The sequence below is a fragment of the Schistocerca gregaria genome, chromosome X (genome assembly GCF_023897955.1).
Source record: "Schistocerca gregaria isolate iqSchGreg1 chromosome X, iqSchGreg1.2, whole genome shotgun sequence".
Lineage (NCBI taxonomy): Eukaryota > Metazoa > Arthropoda > Insecta > Orthoptera > Acrididae > Schistocerca > Schistocerca gregaria.
The window spans coordinates 662479448-662490164 of NC_064931.1; positions in this window are offsets into that span (position 1 = coordinate 662479448).

Genomic DNA, 10717 nt, shown 5'->3' on the forward strand with positions numbered 1-10717 from the left:
TACCAAGATGTAACTACAAACTTCGACCATTAGTCATTAGTGCAAATCGTAAATCAAGATAAAATAGCTGTCATAATGAAAAAGGAAATATTCTAAGAAGTCCCCGACTATTGATGAAATCCCTGCAGAAGTTTAAAAACGCTATTGGCGTTTGATAGGACCGTAATTGATTCAAATTTATAACGATCTATTGCGACGAGATACGTTGCCACCCAGTTTCACAGAAGGCGTTACCACGTTAATTGAAAAATTATCTTCTCCGAAAAAAAATTTAGCACTGTCGCCCGATACCGAGTTGCGATAGTGTCTTTGACCATTACACCCGTGAAGTTAGTTCATGGCTAAAACAAATTACACATCGTGTCTTGGCTGATTATTAACATAGTGTAATTAAAATAAAAAGTATTACCAATATAATGGCAACAGACCAAAATATGACAGCGATGGCCTATTAAATTTCCTGTACTTTCTGCGTTCTTAGATTTTAAAAATGCATGAATACAAAAGTGTTTGCGTCAAAGTGGTATTACCGACCGAGTTGTTGAGACTACTATGCGGTGCGTTGCTGATATTACCAATAAAATTAAAGTCAAGAGCCGTTGCTGCAACCATCATACACAACTCTCTCGGGCGTTGCAGTTTATGGCTGCAGAATATCAGCACAGGCATACCCTGACGATATCAGAGCAGCCTTGGCAGAAGCCAACGATCTGTTAAGGATATGACGCGTTGTAGAAGCGTATGAGCAGGAGAGCGGAGGGGTCCTTAACAAGGACAAATCCTCGATCTTACAAGCCAGGTTCGGAACCTCATCACCTGATACGGAGTGACTTACAAATGTAAATGAACGCAAATAACTAGGGGTGTACATTCTGTCAGATCTGCAGATTATGTATTAAACGAACTGGCAAATCGGAATTGCTTAATGTGCTATTCAACATGTGAACAACAAGAACACCACATGAACCGCTCACAAACGGCGCTTTATAAGTATGTGTGTGCCATCCAAGCTACAACAGGTAGCGTCCGTCCTAACCTGTTGTTGTTGTTGTTGTCTTCAGTCTTGAGACTGGTTTGATGCAGCTCTCCATGCAACTCTATCCTGTGCAAGCTGCTTCATCTCCCAGTACCTACTGCAACCTACATCCTTCTGAATCTGCTTAGTGTATTCATCTCTTGGTCTCCCTCTACGATTTTTACCCTCCACGCTGCCCTCCAATGCTAAATTTGTGATCCCTTGATGCCTCAAAACATGTCCTACCAACCGATCCCTTCTTCTAGTCAAGTTGTGCCACAAACTTCTCTTCTCCCCAATCCTATTCAATACCTCCTGATTAGTTACGTGATCTACCCATCTAATCTTCAGCATTCTTCTGTAGCACCACATTTCGAAAGCTTCTATTCTCTTCTTGTCCAAACTAGTTATCGTCCATGTTTCACTTCCATACGTGGCTCCACTCCAAACAAATACCTTCAGAAACGACTTCCTGATACATAAATCTATATTAGATGTTAACAAATTTCTCTTCTTCAGAAACGCTTTCCTTGCCATTGCCAGTCTACATTTTATATCCTCTCTACTTCGACCATCATCAGTTATTTTACTTCCTAAATAGCAAAACTCCTTTACTACCTTAAGTGTCTCATTTCCTAATCTAATTCCCCAGCATCACCCGATTTAATTTGACTACATTCCATTATCCTCGTTTTACTTTTGTTGATGTTCATCTTATATCCTCTTTTCATGACACTGTCCATTCCGTTCAACTACTCTTCCAAGTCCTTTGCCGTCTCTGACAGAATTACATTGTCATCGGCGAACCTCAAAGTTTTTATTTCTTCTCCATGAATTTTAATACCTACTCCAAATTTTTCTTTTGTTTCCTTTACTGCTTGCTCAATATACAGATTGAATAACATCGGGGAGAGGCTACAACCCTGTCTCACTCCTTTCCCAACCACTGCTTCCCTTTCATGCCCCTCGACTCGTATGACTGCCATCTGGTTTCTGTACAAATTGTAAATAACCTTTCGCTCCCTGTATTTTACCCCTGCCACCTTTTTGAATTTGAAAGAGAGTATTCCAGTCAACATTGTAAAAAGCTTTCTCTAAGTCTACAAATGCTAGAAACGTAGGTTTGCCTTTTCTTAATTTTTCTTCTAAGATAAGTCGTGAGGTCAGTATTGCCTCACGTGTTCCAACATTTCGACGGAATCCAAACTGATCCTCCCCGAGGTCCGCATCTACCAGTTTTTCCATTCGTCTGTAAAGAATTCGCGTTAGTATTTTGCAGCTGTGACTTATTAAACTGATAGTTCGGTAATTTTCACATCTATCAGCACCTGCTTTCTTTGGAATTGGAATTATTATATTCTTCTTGAAGTCTGAGGGTATTTCACCTGTCTCATACATCTTGCTCACCAGGTGGTAGAGTTTTGTCAGGACTGGCTCTCCCAAGGCCGTCAGTAGTTCTAATGGAATGTTGTCTACTCCGGGGGCCTTGTTTCGACTCAGGTCTTTCAGTGCCCTGTCAAACTCTTCACGCATTATCTTACCTCCCATTTCGTCTTCTTCTACGTCCTCTTCCATTTCCATAATATTGTCCTCAAGTACATCGCCCTTGTATAAACCTTCTATATACTCCTTCCACCTTTCTGCCTTCCCTTCTTTGCTTAGAACTGGATTGCCATCTGAGCTCTTGATATTCATACACGTGGTTCTCTTCTCTCCAAAGGTCTCTTTAATTTTCCTGTAGGCAGTATCTATCTTACCCCTAGTGAGATAAGCTTCTACATCCTTACATTTGTCCTCTAGCCATCCCTGCTTAGCCATTTTGCACTTCCTGTCGATCTCATTTTTGAGATGTTTGTATACCTTTTTGCCTGCTTCATTTACTGCATTTTTATATTTTCTCCTTTCATCAATTAAATTCAATATTTCTTCTGTTACCCAAGGATTTCTAGCAACCCTCGTCTTTTTACCTACTTTATCCTCTGCTGCCTTCACTACTTCATCCCTCAGAGCTACCCATTCTTCTTCAACTGTGTTTCTTTCCCCCATTGCTGCCAATTGTTCCCTTATGCTCTCCTTGAAACTCTGTACAACCTCTGGTTCTTTCAGCTTATCCAGATCCCATGTCCTTAAATTCCCACCTTCTTGCAGTTTCTTCAGTTTTAACCTACAGGTCATAACCAATAGATTGTGGTCAGAGTCTACATCTGCCCCTGGAAATGTCCTACAATTTAAAACCTGGTTCCTAAATCTCTGTCTTACCATTATATAATCTATCTGATACCTTTTAGTATCTCTAGGATTCTTCCACGTATACAACCTTCTTTTATGATTCCTAACCTATAGCACCTAAAACAGCAAAGCATGTCTTATTAGCCAGGAACTGCAGTCGGAGGAATCGCTCTACGAAATCCGTGGATTCATTTTCGCACCGTGAAGGACACGTATCACATCTTTTAAGAAATAACAAATTTCATCCCGACCACTTTGGTGCTTCCCTGCAGACCGACAGACGTGCCGCCACCAGTGCGCATGTCTAGGTCTGAGTCTCCCTTTCTATATGTAAAGCAATATACTACAATGATACATTGGTGAGGAAACTTTAAGCCTACCCATGACGGTGCTATAGCAACGAACCTTTGAATCATCTCCCTTACATCCAAGACTAATTGTCCATGCTAGAAGGAACTGGGTGCGTGTATGGATTAATATACGTCAACATTTTCTACTCGCAAACGTCAGGTCGTAGTGGAATGACATCAACGACATAGTGGTGACGCGAGAGAAGCTACACTACTGGTCATTAAAATTGCTACACCAAGAAGAAATGCAGATGATAAACGGGTATTCATTGGACAAATATATTATACTAGAACTGACATGTGATTACATTTTCACGCTATTTGGGTGTATATATCCTGAGAAATCAGTACCCAGAACAAACATTTCTGGCCGTAATAACGGCCTTGATACGACTGGGCATTGTGTCAAACAGAGCTTGGATGGTTTGTACAGGTACAGCTGCCCATGCAGCTTCAACACGATACCACAGTTCACTAAGAGTAGTAACTGGCGTATTGTGACGAGCCAGTTGCTTGGCCACCATTGACCACACGTTTTTAATTGGTGAGAGAACTGGAGAATGTGCTGGCCAGGGCAGCAGTCGAACATTTTCCGTGTCCAGAAAGGCCCATACAGGACATGCAACATGCGGTCGTGCATCATCCTGCTGAAATGTAGGGTTTCGTAGGGTTCGAATGAAGGGTAGAGCCACGGGTAGTAACACATCTGAAATGCAACGTCCACTGTTCAAAGTGCCGCCAATGCGAACAACAGTTGACCGAGACGTGTAACCAATGGTACCCCAAATCATTACGCTGGGTGATACGCTAGTATGGCGATGACAAATACACTTCCAACGTACGTTCACCGCGATGTCGCCAAACAATGATGCGACCATCATGATGCTGTGAACAGAACCTGGATTCATCCGAAAAAATGACGTTTTGCCATTCGTGCTCCCAAGTTCGTCGTAGAGTACACCATCGCAGGCGCTCCTGTGTGTGATGCAGCGTCAAGGGTAACCGCAGCCATGGTCTCCGAGCTGATAGTCCATGCTGCTGCAAACGTCGTCGAACTGTTCGTGCAGATGGTTGTTGTCTTGCAAATGTCCCCATCTGTTGACTCAGGGATCGAGACGTGGCTGCACAATCCGTTACAGCCATGCGGATAAGATGTCTGTCATCTCGACTGCTAGTGATACGAGGCCGTTGGGATCCAGCACGGCGTTCCGTATTACCCTCCTGAACCCACTGATTCCATACTCCGCTAACTGTCATTGGATCTCGACCAACGCGAGCAGCAATGTCGCGATACGATAAACCACAATCGCGATAGGCTACAGTCTGACCTTTATCAAAGTCGGAAACTTGATGCTACGCATTTCTTCTCCTTACACGAGGCATCACAATAACGTTTCACCAGGCAACGCTGGTCAACTGCTGTTTGTGTATGAGAAATCGGTTGGAAACTTCCCTCATGTCAGCACGTTGTAGTTGTCGCCACCGACGCCAACCTTGTGTGAATGCTCTGAAAAGCTAATCATTTGCATATAACAGCATCTTCTTCTTGTCGGTTAAACTTAGCGTGTGTAGCACGACATCTTCGTGGTGTAGCAATTTTAATAGCCAGTAGTGTATATCGAATAGGAGTGGCACCGAACCCTTATTGAATTAAATGTGCTGTACCGGACACCCTAGCACACCGTTTCGTGTGCGCCAGTCAATAAAGAAGTGGACATGGGTTTGAAATTGATTATCTCGTATTACCCACGAGCCGTCTTCAGGAATACTCCTAGAATGTACACGATATTACGTCTAAATTGGTACTTCTGTCTGGTCACAAAGCACAACAGCTATGAATGGTAAGCAGCTCTCTGTGCTTCGTACGTATTTTCGACTTCAACGCCAGAAGCTACGGAAATTAAATATTATTTAATTCAGCAATAATGGATATTCTAAAACAAGTTACAACAGAAGTATAAAAAAATTGTCTGTAATTTTTTGAAAATCTCTGCTAGGGAGACTGAAGTTCTTATGCTAGGTTCTTTTCTTAGTCTTCGTAGTGAGACTCTTTGTTTTCTCTCAAGAAAAGTTTCCACCATTTATCATCAAGTGTCTTTGCGCCGTGTTGTTTTCCTCAAGAAGTTTTCATTATTTTTTCAAGAGGAATGCGTATTTCCTATTTTTAGAATAGATTTCTTTCATGGTAGTTTGTCGTAACTTATTTGCTTCCCATGATGACGTCTCTTAGTTTTCCAAGATAAGATTTATTTCTTTTTCTTCCCCCAAAGGTTTTATTTTATTCAGTTACAAGAAGAAATTATCTGTTTCATTTTTTTTTTTTACGAAGAATCTCATCTGTTACTAGGACGAGTCAATTAAGGAGTCTGGAAGACAGCACAGGGCCATTTCCGAGAGGAAAATATAATTATGAACAACAAGCTTAGGCCAATTAAGGCGTTTTAATGGGTAGCGTAAGGTGGGGCTAAAGGGGACGATGGAGGCCCTAAAAATACGGTTATCGCGACAGACCCTCACGCGGGGGACCTGGGTTCGATTCCCGGTACTGACAGGGGTTTTATCTTTGGTGGGAGGACTGGACAGGGGTGTACTCAGCCTAGTGATGCCTGTTGAGGAGATATCTCATTGAGAGGTGGCGGCTCCAATGTCGGAATATCGACTATGGAGAGAAGTGCGGTGTACTGACACCACGTCTCTCCATACCGCATCCAGTGATGAATGAGTGAAGATGGCACAGCGGTCGGTTGACTGCTGCGTCGCCTCCAGAGACTGATCGAGGGGTTTACTTTTTTGTTTGAAAAAGAGATAGTTCAAACCAGTTTCACAAAATAACTAGGTAATCAACTGGCCGTTTCAGGAATGTTCTTAAATGGTTGTGTGTGAGATAGAATAAAAGAGTATTAACTTGAAGTGGCGGCAATTAACTCTTGGAATAGGAGAAGACTTGACAAATTATTGCACATTATGCTGTCGTAAAACTGGCTCGGTGTAGCTCGTTATTTGTATCCAGAAACTAACTCTTATTTTATCGTATTTTCAGGTGCTGGAGAAAGCTCGAAGACAAGTTTTTGCGAAATAAGTGAGTGGAGCGGGAAAAAGGACGTCGGAACTTGGAAAGCAAGTTACAGAATGAAACCAGTTTTTTGCCATTTTCACCAAACTAATTCGAAGCGAGAAATTTACTAGTGAATGTGACATCAAATTATACCTGCCGAACGTAACTCTTGAAGAGGCTGTGCAGAGCTGTTACCACCAGCTCACACTTAAAAGCCAGTTTTTGGTCGGTAAGTACAGCTTTTAGGTTCGGACACAGTGCAGCATGGAGTATAAACTGAGATAAGTCCGCTCAACAAACGTTTACCAGTCTCCATCGGACACATTGTTATACAACACATCTTTCGCTAGAAGGGCAAAATGGGCTTCAAAACATTTCTCTAAATTCTAATACTAATGGCAATGGAAATAAACTCCACTAATGTAATTTTTAATATTTTTGCTAAGGCCGCTATGACCCTCCAAAAAAAAGGAACTTGAGCATTTCAAGGTATTGGAGAAGGTGTAATAACAGCCGAAAAAGCAGTATTTGAATATATAATTCGAACACAACAGCAGTTGAAAGTCTTCACATTTACTTATAGAAAACATGTAATGTTTACAACTATATCCAAACAGGAGTATGCCGCGATTTTAATGTTACGTCCTGATTTGGGTTTTCCGTCGTTGAAATAACCGATTTAGCCAAACGCCTTCCACATGGTAGGTGGTATTCATACTCATTAATGACCACAATATTGATTATTCTGTCCGCTCGGTCTCAGGTGCCATGTCACGGATTGCACGGCCCCTCCTGCCGGAGCTTCGAGTCCTCCCTCGGGCATGGGTGTGTGTTGTTATTATCATAAGTTTACTTTAGGTAGTGTGTAAGCCTAGGGACCGATGACCTTAGCAGTTTGGTCCCTTAGGAATTCACACATATTTTGATTACTATGAACTGACAAGTTTTAGTGCAACTCTATCAACAAAATATTTTCTTGTTGACTAATTATTAAATGGTTCAAATGGCTCTGAGCACTATGGGACTCAACTGCTGTGGTCATCAGTCCTCTAGAACTTAGAACTACTTAAACCTAACTAACCTAAGGACATCACACACATCCATGTCCGAGGCAGGATTCGAACCTGCGACCGTAGCAGTCGCACGGTTCCGGACTGCACGCCTAGAACCGCGAGACCACCGCGGCCGGCAAACTTAGCAAGCTTTACCCCTTTGGGTTCCAATTCTGGCATCACTCTATTTTAATCTGTAGTGAAGTCTGACAAAGGACTGTTTTCAGGGTCCAGAGAGTTGCTTCTTCGATCTCACAAATTGAAACACGTCGACGCAGAGCGCGCCACACAGTTCCATGCTGTGGGCAACCACTCTCCGCGTGAGTCACCTGTTTTCAAAGTACAGTGTGCCTCGCTAAAGGCAGCACGTACTACACTACTGGCCATTAAAATTGCTACACCAAGAAGAAATGCAGATGATAAACGGGTATTAATTGGACAAATATATTACACTAGAACTGACATGTGATTATATTTTCACGCAATTTGGGAGCATAGAAATCAGTACCCAGAACAACCACCTCTGGCCGTAATAACGGCCTTGATACGTCTGGGCATTGAGTCAAACAGAGCTTGCATGGCGTGTTCAGGTACAGCTGCCCATGTAGCTTCAACACGATACCAAAGTTCATCAAGAGTAGTGACAGGTGTATTGTGAGGAGCCAGTTGCTAGGCCACCATTGGCCAGACGTTTTCAATTGGTGAGAGATATGGAGAAAATGCTGGCCAGGGCAGCAGTCGAACATTTTCTGTATCCAGAAAGGCCCCTACAGGACTTGCAACATGCGGTCGTGCATTATCCTGCTGAAATGTAGGGTATCGCAGGAATCGAATGAAGGGTAGAGCCACGGGTCGTAACACATCTGAAATGTAACGTCCACTGTTCAAAGTGCCGTCAATGCGAACAAGAAGTGATCGAGACGTGTAACCAATGGCACCCCATACAGTCACGCCGGGTGATATGCCAGTATGGCGATGGCGGATATACGCTTCCAATGTGCATTCACCGCGATGTCGCCAAACACGGATGCGACCATAATGATGCTGTAAGAAGAACCTGGATTCATCCGAAAAAATGACGTTTTGCCATTTGTGCTCCCAGGTACGTCGTTGAGTACACCATCGCAGGCGCTCCTGCCTGTGATGCACCGTCAAGGGTAACCGCAGCCACGGTCTCCGAGCTGATAGTCCATGCTGCTGCAAACGTCGTCGAACTGTTCGTGCAGATGGTTGTTGTCTTGCAAACGTCCCCATCTGTTGACTCAGGGATCGAGACGTGGCTGCAGAATCCGTTACAGCCATGCGGATAAGATGGCTGTCATCTCCACTGCTGGTGATACGAGGCCGTTGGATCCAGCACGGTGTTCCGTATTGCCATCCTGAACCCACCGATTCCATATTCTGCTAACAGTCATTAGATCTCGGCCAATGCGTGCAGCAATGTCGCGATACGATAAACCGCAATCTCGATAGGCTACAATCCGACCTTTATCAAAGTCGGAAACGTGACGGTACGCATTTCTTCTCCTTGCACGAGTCATCACAACAACGTTTCACCAGGCAACGCCGGTCAACTGCCGTTTGTGTACGAGAAATCGGTTGGAAGCTTTTCTCATGTCAACACGTTTTAAGTGTCGCCACCGGCGCCAATCTTGCGTGAATGTTCTGAAAAGCTAATCATTTCCATATCACAGCATCTTCTTCTTGTCGATTAAATTTCGCGTTTGTAGTACGTCATCTTCGTTGTGTAGCAATTTTAATAGCCAGTAGTGTATCTTCGTTCCGTCGAATGCAACATGTTACGGTCACTTCGCAGACTTTAACTTGCGGAAGGCAATGAAAGCGCAGACTTCCAAAATCGGATGAAACAGCGTGCTCTGAAATACGAAACCCACTCGAGATCCGGCATTCATGTTATATACACGGTCTAGTCACATTTATCTCATCACAGACTGATTTCACCGTCAACGTGAAATAGTCACTCATACACGGCAGGTGACAGCGCTAGCAATGGAGGGTGTATAAAGTATCTCTGGTAGACGCGGTAAACAGCGCTGCCGTTGTCGTAATGCAGAAACGGAGCGTTTCATCTGACGTCCAAATGGGGATGATCATTGGCTTCCGAGCCTGGGGGTTGGGGGAGGGGGGCGAGCATTACCGAAACGGCGAAGTACTTAAAGTGGAGCAATTCAAAACTGGCGACGAGCCAACTCTGTTGTACCACGGGCCACATAGCACGAGGGTGAGCGACGACTGTGAACATGTGTACGGACGAATAGACGTGCAACTGTTGAGCAGCTGACCACCCAGATGAACTAAGGCGTTACCAATAGTGTCTCCTTGAGGTCCGTTCAGCTGGAATTTGCGTGGCAGTCCCTGAACTGGATGTCCACTGAGTGGCTATAGGTGGTCTTTTCAGATGAATCACGTTTTATCGTCTGTTAGACAGATGGGATGGCCTTTGGTACGTCCAGCCTTGAAACAATCGTTGGAAGGGTACGGGCCTGAGGAGGGAACGTTGTAATCTGCGGAATATTTCCGTGGCGTTCCCTGGGTGATCTCGTCATCCTGAAGGCACAGTGGATCAACAAAAGTATGCATCTATCCTTGGGGACCATGTCCACTCCCACACGCAGTTTGTTTTTCCTCGGCACGATGGCATCTTTCAGCGGGAGGTGTACGTGCAAGGTTCAAAGAGCACCAGGATGAGTTTACTGTACTCCGCTGACCAGCAGACTTCCCGGACCTTTACCAGTCTAGAATCTATGACACCACCTCGACCGGGCTGTTGGCGCCATGGATACTCAGCCGAGGCACTGGCGCCGACAAGGTTCCATACCCGTGTCGGTAACTTCCAGAACCCCACTGACTCCCTTCCTGCACGTCTCGCAACGGTCTCTGCATCAAAATATTAGCAGTACAGGTAGCTCATTCCCGCATGCCTGGTATGTTTCACGTGTGTTTTCAGTCACTGAAACCTACGTAGCTTACCTCCGTCCGAATGCATCTCCGGCTA